General features: G+C 45.7%; 1 protein-coding gene across 2 annotated transcripts in view; it reads left to right on the plus strand.

The window, feature by feature from the left end:
- Window positions 1-16,500, plus strand: part of prrt3 (proline rich transmembrane protein 3) — an 88,606-nt gene that overhangs the window by 12,794 nt on the left and 59,312 nt on the right. The window contains exon 1 of one of the 2 annotated variants that reach the window (XM_033037149.1): window positions 14,500-14,623. The exons of the other annotated variant lie outside the window; for it this stretch is intronic. The gene's annotated coding sequence lies outside the window, so the exon portion shown is untranslated. Of the gene's footprint in view, window positions 1-14,499; window positions 14,624-16,500 lie in introns of those variants that run through there. 2 annotated transcript variants of the gene reach the window in all.

The following is a 16,500-nucleotide window of genomic DNA, read 5'->3' on the forward strand; positions in this document are numbered from 1 at the left end:
TTTTTAGAATTGACATTACAATATGTATCTCTTTCCATTTGTGCGGCCAAATTCTTACTGTGACAGCATTAGTGTGTTGGCCAGATCTAAGGTGTTCATTTGCACTTTGCAAAATGATCGTATGTCTGGCTAAAAGTTATAAAATTAATTGATACTTTGGCTCGATGGATAACGCAGACACGGTATTCAAATTTAACGATGGTTTTGAGAAGTTTACTGTAACATTTGAGTCGTCCAGGACTACTATAAATATATTTAACTGCCAGTTGTATTTGTTGGACATTACTTTTAATTGATTGAAAGATACAGCATGGAAACAAGCCCTTCGACCCACCCAGTCTATGCTGACCAACGATCATCCTCTCTCATTAGTTCTATGTTATCCCACATTCTCATACGCTCCCTACACATTAGGGGCAATTTACACAGACCAATTAACCTACAAACTCGTAGGTCTTTGGAATGTAGAAGGAAACCGGAGCATCCGGGGGAAACCCACACAGTCAGAGGGAGTACGTGCAAACTCCACACAGACAGCACCCGAGGTCAGGATCGAACCCAAGTTTTCTGGCTCTGTGAGACAACAGCTCTATCAGCTACACCTCTTTGCCACCCTTCACAAGTATTTTTCTTAAATATCCCCAAGAAATATTCGAAACAAAGAACTGCAGATGCTGGTTTATGCCAACATTTATATCTGGTTTTCTCCAGAGATGCTCCAGTACTTTGTGTCTGTCCCAAGGAATGTGTCTTGTGGACCTCACGGGAAAGAAACTGGACTTTGCTCTGCCTGTTTTGCAGATGTTAAATTGATTTAAAGTAACTTTTAGGGAATAATTTCCAGAGCTTCTGGAAAGCAGGAGGGATGCCAGTCGTTCAGGCTTATCTGATGCAAGCATGAAACAAGCATGTGATAGATTGGCCTTCCTTAGAAGTGGCAAAGCGCCTACATGGCCAGCTAACGTTGCAGCTACTGGAGAAAGACGCAGGGATGACAACATCTGACCCAGCTGGTCTTGTGCATTGCAAAGCGGGCAATGTGTCAAACTCATGCTACCACCCCCCCTTGCAATCGTCCACAGGTCAGTTGGAGTTAACTGGGCTGAATGTATCATCAGGCAGTTCGCTCTAAGACTTTCCTCCAGCACCTAAATCTTCAGCAGGACAACAAAGAAAAAGCAACGGACTTCAGATGTTAGAAGTCTGAATACTCAGCACATCAGGCCATATCTGCGGAGCCAGAGACAGTGTTAACTTATCAGATTAATGCAACATTTGTGAAGGAATTGAGAGGTGATGTTTTAGGATTGGGACCCTTCTTTTTAAAATTTAACATTTTTAATTTTTGGTGATGTTTTAGGATTGGGACCCTTCTTTTTAAAATTTAACATTTTTAATTTTTCTTTTAGTTAAACATTTTTTTTCACCTCATTCAGATTGATTCATCTCAATGTCACACGTTTAACCCTACAGCACGGCTCGCTAGCACACCTTGCACTATTTATCACCTTACACTAGAGTATTTCACTCTAGTATCTATGAGGCACATTTTTGATCCCTAACAGCAACCCATATAAAATGGATACTGCCGTTAATAAGGCCAAAGTGGCAGGGTGAGCTGAATCTTAGGTTTCCAGTGGTGCTATGATGTTCTTAAGCTTGAAATGGTGCAGAGATGACATAAGAGTATGTTGCCAGGACTCAAGGGCCTGAGCTCGAGGAGAGATTGAGCAGGTGGAGGCGGAGGAGGATGAGGGGGATGAACCTTTAGAGGTACGGTCATGAGAGGAATATATAGGGTAAATGCAAGAAGTATTTCACCCAGAGTAGTGGGAATCAAGAACCATAGGTTTAAGATGAGGGGAGGAAAGATTTAATAGGAACCCGAGGAGCAACTTTTTTACACAAAGGGTGCTTGGTTGGTAAATGTAATGAGCTGCCAGAGGAGGTAGTTGAGGCAGATACCATCACATTGTTTAAGAAAAATTTAGATAGATACATTTAGATTGGACAGAGTTAGAGGGATATGGGCCAAACACAGGCTGGTGGGACTAGTGTAGATGGGGATGTTGGTCGGCGTGGGCAAGTCAGGCTGAAGGGCCTGTTTTCACACTTTTGGACACTGTAACTTCTTGAGCCATAAAGTCGCGTGAAAAAATATCACACATTGTTAACCTTCAAATCCTTTGCTCTTATAATGTTGTCGGGTGATCCTTTGGGAATACCAGGGGTGAAGGTAAGATCTGTCCATGTTTTCCAGAGATGCTGCCTGACCCGCTGAGTTACTCCAGAACTTTGTGGTCTTGCAGGGATGAAGATATCCTCCATTTTATCCCACTACGGCTATACCTGTTAACACAGCCTGAAACTATTTGGCTATTTGCTCACCCACACACGTTTCCCCAGCCTACGATGCCTATAACAGCTATTATACATTCGCTCTGCAGTGGGGAAGTAGTTTTCTAATTTGAAGTCAAATGTTGCCCAAGGTTTGTGCGTTTCGAACGCAATCGAACATGTTAGTCCTGTACACGTGATGTTGTGGGTGTTTGTGTTCAGGCACTGCCTGATAATTTGTCATTTGTGATAAAATAATTGCAAGTGCTTTCTTCACAGAATGGGCTCAACGCTTGTATGGTCCCCCCCCCCTCCCCCCCCCCCCTCCCCCCCCCCCCCCTCCCCCCCCCCCCCCTCCCCAGGCTTTCTTCTGCTATCATTTTCGACAAACAGCAGAGAATTCACAAATAGATTCTGCAGATAATCACCCCTCTGCTACATCTGTTTATCGACTGATTTCCATTACCTTTTGAAGTGGTTTTTAAGTATTAAAGGGCTCGGGCAGGCAATCTTACCCAGTGGCCTCTCAAAATCAAGTTGAAATATATCTTGTTAAATTTCATTAAAATGCTTCCATTAAAACATGTTGCAAGAATTGAAAGGGGCTAAATGCATCTCTTGCCTGAGGTGACCACTTGTGCCAAGGTCCTTGAACGGGAGATCAGCCCTACTTCATTCTGAGGCAGCCATAGATTGGGGTTGGGGATGGTGTTACAAAAGGATTCGATGTGAGTCGGGGTTGGAAGGGTCTCGAAAATATTGCTGATTGAACAAGGTTTGGCTGTGGGCCCAGAAGGAGCAATATTGAACACGTTGAATATTACCTGAAATGCCTTTTACCCTGTCCGATAAGTTCTGACCATAAGCGAATGGGCCAGTTGGCACAGGAAACAATTTCTCACCTCCTAGGGCAACACGATGGTGCAGCAGTAGAGTTGCTGCCTCACAGCGCCAGAGACCCGGGTTCGATCCTGACTATGGGTACTGTCTGTACGGAGTTTGTGCGTTCTCCCTGTGACCATGCGGGTTTTCCCTGGGTGCTCCAGTTTCCTCCCACATCCCAAAGACGTGCAGGATTGTAGGATAATTGGCTTTGGTAAATTGTCCCCAGTGTGTAGGATAGAACTCGTGTGCGGGGATCACTGGTCGGCGTGGACACGTGCTCCAAAGGGTCCGTTTCCACGCTATATCTCTGAAACCCAAACTAAATGCTGCTTGGTCAGCTGGGTTCCTCCAGCAGATTGTTTGTTGCTAGAGATTCAAGCATCTGCATTTTCTTGTGTCGCGATCAAGTCTATTCTGATGAACCTGCCACCCACATACAGCAAGGCCGATCCACGGCAGACATATGATGTACAAACCATTCTGGGATGGGTGTGAAATTCAGATTACACAAGCAAACCCATGCGGTTGAAGGAAGAATGTGAAAATTCCACACAGAGGGCACGGGTGGTCAACATCAAAGCAGTATCGCTGGGGAACTGAGGGAGCAACACATCAACAATGTGCCACCATGCCAGGCCAGCGGACACATCCTGAAGAATCTTCACAGCCTACAGAGTCTGAAGAAGGGGCCTGACCCAACACGTCACCCATTCTTTCTCTCCAGAGATGCTGCCCGACCCGCTGTGTTACTCCAGCACTTTGTGTCTCTCTTCGGCATAAACCAGCATCTGCAGTTCCTTTCTACGCAGCCAGGTCCTCAAGTCACTGCCTTCATATCCACTGTACCCAATTGTTCTACATGGCCGGGCCTCTTCCACTGTCAGAGTGAGGCCAAACGTAAATTGGAGGAACAGCACCTCATATTTCGCTTGGCCAGCTTACAACCCAGCAGTATAACTAGTGATTTCTCTAACTTCAAGTAACCCTTGCATCCCCTCTCTCTCTCCGTCCCTGCCCCACCCTAGTCATCGTACTTGCTTCGCTGCTGAGTTTCACTGTTTGTATCACTCGTTATCACCTTCCCCACAGCCAACAATCGACCATTGTGGGCTCCACCTTTCCTTGATCATCGTTTTTTTTTGGGCATATCTTTCATCCATTTGTTCTATGTACCTTTTCATATCCCTTGTTTCCCTCTCCCCTGACACTCAGTCTGAAGAAGGGTCACGACCCGAAACGTCACCTATTCCTTTTCTCCAGAGATGCTGCCTGACTCGCTGAGCTATTTGTGTCTATCTTCGAGTTCTTCCATAATCTAGTCTGCAGTACCTCCCGTATCATTCAGTTGTGTCAATATTGTACACAGACTTCATTGTTAGATAATTCAGTCAGTGATATAACAGCTTCTCTTCTCCCTGCAGACTTGTGCCGAAATCAGTCTATCCACTTACTAAGTGTTCAAACTCCTTCCACTAAATACATTTGATTTGCGTATCTTCGCATATTCCCACTGCTGTGATGGGGAAATGGTTTTCAACCACCTGTCATGTATACATTTCACACTATGTGTCTGTTGTGGCCTCCTAACGGATGTCTGTGTGAGACATCTGCTGTAACATTTTGTTTAGGTGTCCTTTGCTCAATGTAAAGGTCATACTGTGACGGTGGGCTTCCCCACCTCTGAACTCATGCTGCTCCTATTATGGAGATAGCAGACACAGAGTGCAAAACACTGCTAAAGGATACAAAGTCTGAAGAAGGGTTCCCAATCCGAAACGTCACCTATCCAAGTTCTCCAGAGCTGCTGCCTAACCTGTTGAGTTACTCAGCACTTTGTGTCCTCTTATGGAAGCAGAGTCATAGTCATACAGCGTGGAAATATGCCCTTCGGCCCATCTTTCCCACACCAGCCAACATGTCCCAGTTACACTAGTCCCAGCTGCCTGCATTTGGCCCATATCCCTCCAAACCTGTCCTATCCATTAACCTGTCTAACTGTTTCTTACATGGTGGGATAGTCCCTGCCCCAACTACCTCCTCTGGCAGTTTGATCCATACACCCACCACCCTTTGTGTGAAAAAGTTACTCTTCAGATTCCTATTAATTATTTTCCCCTTCACCTTAAACCTTTCCTTACTTCCTTACTTACTTCCTTACTTACTGCCTATTTTGCCTCCTGGCATGTAGCGCAGCAACGAAGGTCTTCTACTTCTGTCTGTTCTGGGAAGTCCATCACACCCGGTAGTGTTGATTCCTTCAGTTGCTGTTTCCGTAACATATTTGTTTTACGAGACAGGGTTGTTAGCCCTGTGCTCAACCTGCAACCTGGAGGACCAGTGCATCGCTCTACGTCTGGCCTCTACCCTTCGACCCGTCCAGCATGGGAGGCCCTAACAGGAGACAAATCTCTCGCTGGCATAGCTCTAGGGGTCACTGAGACACACAAGCTCCCCGACCACGACAAGGTTGCAATCCAACGGGGAGGACGTACCTCAATTTCCCTACTCTATGTTAGAGACTCTGTACATCTACCCGATCTATTCTTTTCTTGATTTTATGCACCTCTATAAGATCACTCCTCATTCTCTTGCACTCCAAGTAATAGAGTCCAAGCCTGCTCAACCTCTCCCTATAGTTGAGACCCTCGTGTCCTGGCAACACCCTTGTAAATGCTCTCAGTACCCTTTCCAGCTTGACAACATATTTCCTATAAGACGGTGCCCAGAACTGAACACAAGAAGTGGACCTTGGTCAGTAACTGATGGGAATGATCCACCCTGAAAGAATTGGTGGATACTTGGAATTCTAAATATTCCAGTTCCTTCTTCCCTAACGCAGCAACTGTTTTCCCGACACTTGCATGGTATTTGATCAGTAGTCCTCTTATTGATACTGTTGGCATGGTTCAATACTGCTACAATTGCTCGGTCAAAAATATTCCATGCGTGTGCTGTTCTAAGATTTTCTTTTCCTGAAGGATCTTACAAGTGGCTTTCAGTTGATATATCCCTGAGTACGTTATCCAAATGCAAACTATCACAAGATGAGGTTTGTACTATATTCAGCCTGTCCCGCTGAGTTTACTCCAGCATTTTGTATCTATATTCCTACAATTTGGTTTTGGGATAAGAAGCTTGCGTCCAACAGATCAGTTTCCCCTTGGTCCAAGTGTGAATCTCACCTTCTTAATTCCTAATAATGACACCCGAGTGATCGTGGTGATTTTGGTTAGAATGAAAAGGATGTGTCATATTTGCAGCTGAATTAACTGCTGGTGTGCCCTTGAGTACTAAATGTGCCAATTTCAATGCAAGTATTTTATGACAATCTGCAAACCTCCCATTGGTTTGGCAGCAATCCAGCTTGTGCTTATCACTCCCCCTCCCTCTTCAGTCACACAGTTTGTAATTTTCTCTGACGTCTGCTCACTGGGAGACAACCCTGCTTAGAAAGGATGAAAAATGGAGTGACATTGATTGTTTGCCATTAGACATATCTGGACTGGATTACTATCCTGTTCTTAAAATGCACCGTGACGCAGCAGTAGAGTTGCTGCCTTACAGCGCCAGAGTCCCGGGTTCCATCCTGACTACAAGTGGAGTCCGTACGGAGTTCTGTACATTCTCCCTGTGACTGCATGGTTATCTCCGGGTGCTCTGGTTTCCTCCCACACTCTAAAGACGTCTAGGTTTGTATATTAATTGGCTTCGTTAAAATTGTAAATTGTCCCCAGTGTGTAGGATAATTCCTAGTGTACGGGGATTGCTGGTCGGAGCGGACTCGGTGGGCTGAAGGGTCTGTTTCCACGTACCTCTGAAGTCTAAAGGCACTATGACACTACAATGCAGCATTGCTTGTTACTGACCAGACTAGCTGTTCTAACCTTCGATGCTTTAAGGCAAGTCCCTTTTTGTTTAACAAAATACTTTGAAAAAGCAAAGGAATTGAGGTAAAAGACTTGAATTTATATGGAGTCTTTCGTAACCATAATTGGTTCCAAAACAAGTATCTTGACTGACAAAGTTGCAGACATAAAGCGTGGGTATTTTCTCTTTTCGATTCACTTCCAAATTGCCTTCATGAAGTGTTGCTGTAGTGAAAATATAGAAAACAGTGTGGCCAGAGATAAACACAACATGCTGGAGTAACTCCGCGGGTCAGGCAGCATCTCTGGAGAAATGAAACAGGTGAAGTTTTGGGAGGAGACTCTTCTTAAACAGAGTAGCTAATAGGTGCATAGCAAGCTCTCACCACCAACAAGGTTATAATGGTTTGGTATCTTGGTTTCATTCAGGGATAAACATTGTTTAGACATCAAGGGATAAGTTCTTTGCTCTTCTTTGAAATATCTGTTAGGTTCTCCTGTGATGACATGAGGCCCTGTTTAAAATCTCATCTATAAGATGACACAGTAACCCTTCTTCACAAAGTAAGCCAAGATCATTTTGTCTCAGGTAGACAAAAGTGCTGGAGAAACTCAGCGGGTGCGGCAGCATCTATGGAGCGAAGGAAATAGGCAACGTTTTTGGGCCAAAACCGTCTGAAGAAGGGTTTCGGCCCGAAACAATAGACAATAGACAATAGGTGCAGGAGTAGGCCATTCGGCCCTTCGAGCCAGCACCGCCATTCAATGTGATCATGGCTGATCATCCCCAATCAGTACCCTGTTCCTGCCTCCTCCCCATATCCCCTGACTCCGCTATTTTTAAGAGCCCTATCTAGCTCTCTCTTGAAAGCATCCAGAGAACCTGCCTCCACCGCCCTCTGAGGCAGAGAATTCCACACTCACCACTCTCTGTGAGAAAAAGTGTTTCCTAGTCTCCGTTCTAAATGGCTTAGAAACGTTGCCTATTTCCTTCGCTCCATAGATGCTGCCGCACACGCTGAGTTTCTCCAATACTTTTGTCTACCTTCGATTTTCCAGCATCTGCAGTTCCTTTTTAATCATTTTATCTCAAACTGGAGTGTGCTTGACTGGTTTATAGTGAGCCTTTTCTTGTTACCAACTATACCAGAGGTTTACGAGGCCAGTTGGCACCAAGCAAAGGACCGCTGCCTACTCAACGTTCTGGACAACGACCGACATCAGTAAAAAATGCATTTCCAGCAACGAATTAGTGGAGATCATAAAGATGCGGATTTAACTCAACATTTTGAGATGGCATTGCATCTGGGGAAGGAGGCTGTCAGAACAAGAAAAAGGTTAATTCAGAGGAACTTGTGTTCTGCTGCCATTAATAGAAACAAACATAGTCCCAGCCACATTTCCGCTTTGTCTTATTGATAGGCCCAGCCAGAGAGAGGCACGCCAGGAGTGAGATTGATAAGTTGTTCCACAATGGCTACGTCCATTAAATCATATATTTGTTCAACTTTCAGGTAGCAGTAATGACTTACTTCATAGTGCTTTTCGTTTAATGTAGTTTAGTTTAGAGATACAGCGCGGAAACAGGCCCTTTGGCCCAGCGAGTCCGTGCCGACCAGCGATCCCCGCACATTAACACTATCCTATACCCACTAGGGACAATTTTTACATTTACCAAGCCAACTAACCTACAAACCTGTACGTCTTTGGAATGTGGGAGGAAACCGAAGATCTCGGAGAAAACCCACGCAGGTCACGGGGAGAACGTACAAACTCCACACAGACAGCACCTGTAATCGGGATCAAACCCGGGTCTCCGGCGTTACATTCGCTGTAAGGCAGCAACTCTACCGCTGCGCCACCTTGACTCTGCCTCAGATTGTTGTGGGTCCAAGATCCATTCCAGAGCCTCGAGCAACGTAACATAGGGCCTCACTTCAATGCATAAGTAAATGAATACTGCCCTGTCTGAGGTTTGGTCTCAGACATAAATGTAGATGGCTCGGTAGACACAAAATACTGGAGTAACTCAGCGGGCCAGGCAGCATCTCTGGAGAGAAGGAATGGGTGACGTTTCGGGTCGAGACCCTTCTTCGGACTGATTATGGCTTGACTGGCAAGTTTTTGGATGACACCAAAATTGCTTGAGTTGCAGACAGTGAGGAAGGCTGTCAAAGTATACAGCAGGATATGTAGATCAGCTGCAGAAATGGGCAGAGAAGTGGCAGGAGGACTTCAGGCTGAGCAAGTATGAGGTGTAAGAAGCATATAATTAAAGACAAAGACCTCAACAGCATTGAGGTACACAGGGATCTTGGGGTGCAAGTCCATAACTCCCTAAAAGTGGCAACACAAGTAGATAGAGTGGGTAAAGACAGAAACATAGAAAACATCGAAAAATGGGGGCAAGAGTAGGCCATTTGGCTCTTCGAGCCACCACCGCCATTCAATATGATCATGGCTGATCTTCTAAAATCAGTACCTTGTTCCTGCTTTTTCCCTATATACCATGATTCCTTTAGCCCTAAGGACTAAACCTAACATATAGTATGATTGCCTTCATTGGACAGGACTTTGAATGCAAAAGTCAGGAAATTATGTTGCAGCTTTATAGGACTTTGGTCAAGCCTTATTTGGGGTATTGTGTATGAAAGAACTGCAGATGCTGGTTTAAACCAGATAGACACAAAATGCTGGAGTAACTCAATGGGACAGGCAGCATCTCTGGAGAGAAGGAATGGGTGTCATTTCAGGTCGAGGCCCTTCTACAGACTCTGAAGAGGATTGTGTGCAGTTTTGGTTGCCTCTATACAGGAAGAGTGTGAAGGCTTTGGAGAGGGCTCACAATATGTTTACCAGAACGCTGCTTGGATTAGAGGCTAAGAGCTATAAGGAGAGATTGGACAAAATTGGATTGTTTTCTCTGGAGCATTGGAGGCTGGGTGGAGACCCCATAGAGGTATATAAATTTATGAGAGGCACAGATAGGGTAGACTGTCAAACCTTTATCCTTGGATGAAAATGTCAAAGACTGGAGATCATAGCTTTAAGGTGAGAGGCAAAGTATTGGAGGGCATTATGGAGGGCACTGTAAGTGTGTGCAAATTGGCCACTGCGTCTCCAACATTAACAGATTCAGAAATCCTGCATCAGTTTTAAAGCATAATAAAACCCGACAATAAAAATAACTTCACAAATTGAAGTCGTATTTTTCTCTTGCTTCCGTTGCTCTTTCAAAAACTGGTGCATAAATAAAATGGGATCCGATGTCAGTTTGGCTGTTCTCTAGTAGAAACAGAAGAGCAGTTGGTACCGGCAATATCTGCCATCGTCTTGTAGAAGTGTGGTGAACTCCAGGGAATTGATCTCACTAACTAGGATGCCTCAAATTACAGTTGTCTTTGAATAGCTGCTTCACAGTTTGAGCAGAGACTGTGCTGCAGAATTAAGAATAACAAGAGCAGCACCTGAGCATCTGAGACCTCAGTTTAGACAGTGTTAACTCTGTATTTCAACCTGAGCATCTTAACCGTTGACCATTCTCGGAGCAGTAAAGGTCAGTAGTGTCCTGGACCATGAGGCATCCAAATGAAAATGATTCCTTTTCTGTTGCGTAGTTACTCCTGTTAATTATGAATTGAATCGCCTGCTGCTTCAATGGAACAATTCTGCCGTTGTTATGCTCTAACAATAAATAATAAATTACAAGATGGTTATCAGATACAGTAGAAGTTAGTGAACAAAAGAGCTCTGAATCAAATAACTAAAAGCTAAGCTCGGTTAGTCATTAGCGACTGGCAATTAGTGTTAGATGTTAGACTTGCTATCAGACCAAAGTGACTTGTTTCCCCAATCTCTCACTTAAACCTTTAATAGGTACCAGTGTTTTTATTCACCATGCATTTCTGTTTATGTGTCTGTTCAATTCAGTGTGAATGTTTTTGAAGGTGCATTGGTACCATTGCACTATCTCACCTGAGAGACATTCTGCCAACTATGTTCAGAAACTCAAGAGTCCCTGAAGCTTCCAGACCTGTTCATGTGCTGCATCTTTCATGACTCCAGGCAGTCTCAATGCCCAACGGTGTAAATTTGAAGTGCAATCATTGCTGTTGTTCCAAATCTCACTCAAATCTTCCTCCAGGTGATTATATCATTAGACTTTGGAGATACAGTGCAGAAACAGACCCACCGAGTACACGCCGACCAGCGATCACCCTGTACATATCCTACACACGAGGGACAATTGGTACGGAACATTTGGTACGGAACATTTGCATTTTTCAGCTTGAAATTGTGCAATATGGTGCATACTGTAGCGAATCTTATAACTTACACTTGAATGCAATATATATGCTTTAAATTGGATTGGAGCGTCTTTGTAAGGGGGGAGGCTGTGCGATCACTGATCACTGGCCTTGGGGGTACCCGGTGAGGGAGTGGAGCAACCGAGTGGGGAGAGGGTGTGGAAGAAGGGTAGGAACCTTTTGAAATTTGATGTATTAAAATCATGTTTTAGTATGATTTCAATGTTTTTTGTATGAAGTATTTTTAAGAGGTAACTTTTTAAGGGGTAACTTTATCCACACAAAGGGTGATAGGTGTATGGAACAAGCTGCCAGAGGAGGTAGTTGAGGCAGGGACCATCCCAACATTTAAGAAAATGTTAGACTGATACATGGATAGGACAGGTTTGGAGGTATGGACCAAAAGCAGGTAGCGTAGCTGGGACATGTTGGCGGGTGTGGGCAAGTTGCGCCGAAGGGCCTGTTTTCACACTGTATCACTCTATGACTACATTATACCTCCACCATGCATGAATGCTTCAAAATCAAGTGATCGAGTTTTATTGCCATATACTCAAGCATAGAAACATAGAAAATAGGTGCAGGAATAGGCCATTCGGCCCTTCGAGCCAGTACTGCCATTCAATATGATCATAGCTATTCATCTAAAATCAGTACCTTTCCTGTTTTTTCCCCATATCCCTTGATGTCGTTAGCCCCAAGAACTACATGTAACTCTCTCTTGAAAACATCCAGTGAATTGGCCTGCACTGCCTTCTGTGGCAGAGAATTCCACAGATTCACAATTCTCTACGTGAAGAAAGTTTGTTCTCATCTCAGTCCTAACTGCCCCCCCCCCCCCTTTATTCTTAAACTGTGACCCATGGTTCTGAACGCCCCCAACATCGGGAACATTTTTCCTGCAGTTACAGTAAGTGAAAATCTAGCAGGCAAACAGGATGCTTTCACCATCCACCCCCATTTGAAGTCCACTATCTTCCACCGTTTCTACCCAGTGCTTGGTACTTACTTCCAGCAGCCACTGGTTGTCCTCCAGGATGCACCGAGCCGCAGCCTGATCCATGCCGGTCACCTGGGCAAATTCAACACAGAGACTCTCTCTCTCTCTCTCTCCCCCCTCTCTTCTGCTCTCTTTCTTCTCAAACCCCCTCTCTCTCTCTCCCCCTCTATCTCTCCCCACCCCCTCTCTTTCCCCTCTCTGTCTCTCCTCTCTCCTTCTCTGTCTCTCCTCTCACACCCTCTCTCTCCCCTGTCTCCCCCTCTCACTCTCTCCCCTTCCCTCTCTTGTCTCTCCCCCCCTCTCTCTCCCATCTCTTTCCCCCCTCTCCCCTCTCTTTACCCCTCTCTCCCTACCACCTTACTCTTCCCCCTCTCTCTTGTCCCCTCTCTGCTCTCTCTCTCCCCCTCTCCCTCTCTCTCCCCTAACTCTCTCTCCCCCTCTCTTTCTTCTCTCTCTCCCCCTCTTCTCTCCCCCCCTCGCTTCCCCAACCTCTTTCTCCCTCCCTATCTCCCCCTCTCTCTCTCCACACACTCTCCCCTCTCTCTCTCTCTCCTCTCACGTCTCTCTCTTCTCCCTCCTCTCTTCCCCATTTCTCCCTCCTACCTCACTCTTCCCCTTGCCCTCTCTCCCCTCTCTTTCTCCTCTGTCTCTATCTCTTTTTCTTTGCCCCCCTACCTCTCTCTTTCCCCCGTTTCTCTCTTTCCCCCTCTCCCCTTCTCTCTTTTACCACCCCTCTCTCTTCCCCTTCTCTCTCCCATTCTCTCCTACCCTCTCCTCCCTCTCCACCCCCTCTCTCTTCCTTCCCTCTCACCCCTCTCTCACTTCCCTCCCACCTCACTCTCTCCCCTACCTCTCTCTCCCTTCCCCCCCCCCTCCCTCTTCTCTCTCTCCATTCACTCCCCCCCTGTCTCCCCCTCTCTCTATCCCCACTGTCTCCCTGTCTCCTTCCCCTCTCTCTCTCTCCACCTCCCTTTGAGAGTCTGTCCCTTCGGCACAGAGACTTTCGCGGCAGCGGCAGCGGCAGCAACGCTTCCGACACCTCCGACGCCCGGGACTTGCACTGTCCGGATGCTCCATGGCCGGAGCTGCAGCGAGCGACACGCCGGCCCCAGCAAACACTCACCAGTCCCGGCTCCCCGCATCTGTTCCCGCCGCTGGTTCCGCTCCCATCCCTCCCGCAGCCCCTGCTCTCTAACACCCGCGGACCATGAAGTTTATCCGAGTTTTGAAATTTTCGTTGATCACAAAATTTCTCACCACTGAGCGTGAGAAATTTCTGATGAGCGCGAGGGCGTGAGAGTTTGCATGAGGGCGTGAGTCTCACGCTCAAAGCGTGGGAGTTGGCAGCCCTGGCACATCAGTTCAAAGACAGTTTAATGTCCGCAATGGGGTAGAGGTGAATCGGACAGTATCCTGTCTTATGGTGGAACACCTATTCAGCCGCCTAATAAGGAAGAGGTAGAAGTTGTTTGTGAGTCTGGTGGTACGCGCTCTCAAACTGGCCCGACAGGAGCAAGAAGAAGGAATAACTGGGGTGGGATAAGTCTTTGATTACGTTTGCTGCTTTTCTGAGGCAGCTTTGAAGTGTAGATGGATGTGTGATGGACTGGGCTACATCACACAACTCTTTACACTTTGGCACGAGCAAGGGCTATTGAAGCATCAAACGTTCTCATTTCACGGAATCATTGATTCTGGTTCTCTGTCTATACTTGCTGATCTTCTCAGCAATTTCTGGTTTTATCCTGATTACTAGCATCGGCAATAGTTTGCTTTTGTAAGTGGCCCTATTAACCCTCTGTACCCATGGAAGCAATTTATAGTCCCATAAAATCAGGGGGTATGTATTTGTAGAGATGAGAGCATGAACAACCCTCTTGTTTAGTTGTGGGTTTGTAACACCAGAGTGAAGTGTTGAAGCATTGACGTTGCCAGTGGAATCAATTATTGGTGCCTCAAGGTGTGCCTTTGACCTCATTCTGCAACACTACTGCAGTAACTCAGAGCTCTGTAATCACCTGTAAAGCCTTCTACACAGAATAATCAGATGTTCTGCTCTCCTCTGATTGTGCCTGGCATCACTGATTCAATCTGTAGAGACGGTGTGTGTGTTTTAGTGAAGGTTAGGGAGCCGGCTACAGGACTCGCTACCTTCACACTGCACACAGTGTGGAATAATTGAGACATTCCTCGATGACAGTTCACGCAGAGCCAAGAACACAGATCAGGTATGATTTTGGATTCGATTTATTCACAGCCCTTTCTTTAAGTGTGCAGTGGGGAGAACATGCATGTCAAATATTTTAATCTCTAATGGATTCTATCCAAGTCTGTTATAAAATTCCTGTGGGGTTTTATGTCTGTGTGTAGAATGTAATCATGGAATAATGAAAAGCACCTTGTCAGGATGCTGGCAGGATGTCTTGTCCCCATTCATCCTTGCATTCACGTTACACCTGCGTTCTACATGTTCTTTCAGAGGATTTTTGCAGCATATTAAAGGGCAATGCCAATTCTGCAGCAAGGGCCGGGAGGGAGTATGTGAGGGGACTGCTCTCCCTCCACACTTCCTGGCAGAGGCAGGGTTTGAGCATGAACAGGGCTCCGGGTTTAGCTGACATTTTCTGCCGCGTGTGAGTTTGCAGCATTGCCTCTGCAGATGTATGTGTTCGTTCAAGAAACAGCAGTGTCATCATGAAAGCTTGGCTTGTCAGGAAGGCAAGCCTGCGTTAAAATACAACTATCGCTACAGTGGCCAATTATGATTATCGTGCAAATATATACATTTTTAAAGTGCAGACCCTGGGAATCTGAAATTATAAAAGATAAACACAAAATGCTGGGAAAAAACTCAGCAGGTTAGACAGCATCCGTGGAAAGAGAACACAGGCCTGATTCCTGAGGGAACTGTTTGTTGTGCATTATCTTTCTCATTGGACAAGGTGACACCTTTGACCGTCTTTAGTCAATATTACTAATACAGATGTTCCTCTTTCTTGAAAGTCCCATGCGCTGGATGTTTGTATCCATTCGTTGGTAGTGCGAATTTGTCTCATTGTTTTAAACCTTGTGGAAACAATCCTAGGTGCCCGAAGAGGTTCGGAAGAAGTGTTAATGATGTGGTAGGTTGGAGTACTGAATAATTTAGTTTGGAGATGCAGCGTGGAAACAGGCCCTTCGGCCCACCAGGTCCATGCCGACCAATGAATCCCGTACACTAGTTCTAACGTGCACACTAGGGACAACATACAGTAGCCTGTCAAGCTGCACGTCTTTGGAGTGTTGGAGGGAACTTGAAAACCCGGAGAAAACTCACAGGGAGAACATTCAAAATCCGTACTGACAGCACCCATGGTCAAGATTGAACCCGGGTCTCTGGCACTGTAAGGCAGCATATGTAGGAAGGAACTGCAGATGCTGGTTTAAACCGAAGATAGACACAAAAGGTTGGAGTAACTCAGCGGGACAGGCAGCATCTCTGGAGAGAAGGAATGGGTGATGTTTTGGGTCGGGTCTGAAGAAGGGTCTCGACCTGAAATGTCACCCATTCAGAGATGCTGCCTGTCCCGCTGAGTTGCTCCAGCTTTTTATGTCTATTTTCACTATAAGGCAGCAACTCTACCGCTGCACCACTGTGCTGCTCAGCCCAATCATACATTCACCAGTCTGGGTTCCCTCCCGTCTTCTGCCTACACAGTCTATGCCAAATGCATTTAAAGACGGGGAACGTGATGCTGAGATAACTCTGTTGAGAAAGAGTGTGTGGGTAAAGGCGACTCTATTTACATGTCTGTGGCGATGATGTGATGCTGTGTGCCCTTACAGTCTCCACTTTATGCAATGGATCTAAAATACGGAGAAAAGTTTAAAAAAATGTTTTTCCACTGGGAGGATTTATTCGCTGCTTGCACTCCCGTTTCATCCCTAATTGTACATCGTTGAATCCATAAAGGAATTATTTATTTTAACCAGAGATATCCATAACCTGTAATGTAGCTAATTGTCAGACATTACCCCAAGTTCAACATCTGGGCTTTATTATGTCCCCTTGCGCACAAAAGGGCTTTTCAATTCTCACATAACCATCACCGGAGTGACATTCAAT

Source organism: Amblyraja radiata, chromosome 18, assembly GCF_010909765.2.
Source record: "Amblyraja radiata isolate CabotCenter1 chromosome 18, sAmbRad1.1.pri, whole genome shotgun sequence".
NCBI classification, from domain to species: domain Eukaryota; kingdom Metazoa; phylum Chordata; class Chondrichthyes; order Rajiformes; family Rajidae; genus Amblyraja; species Amblyraja radiata.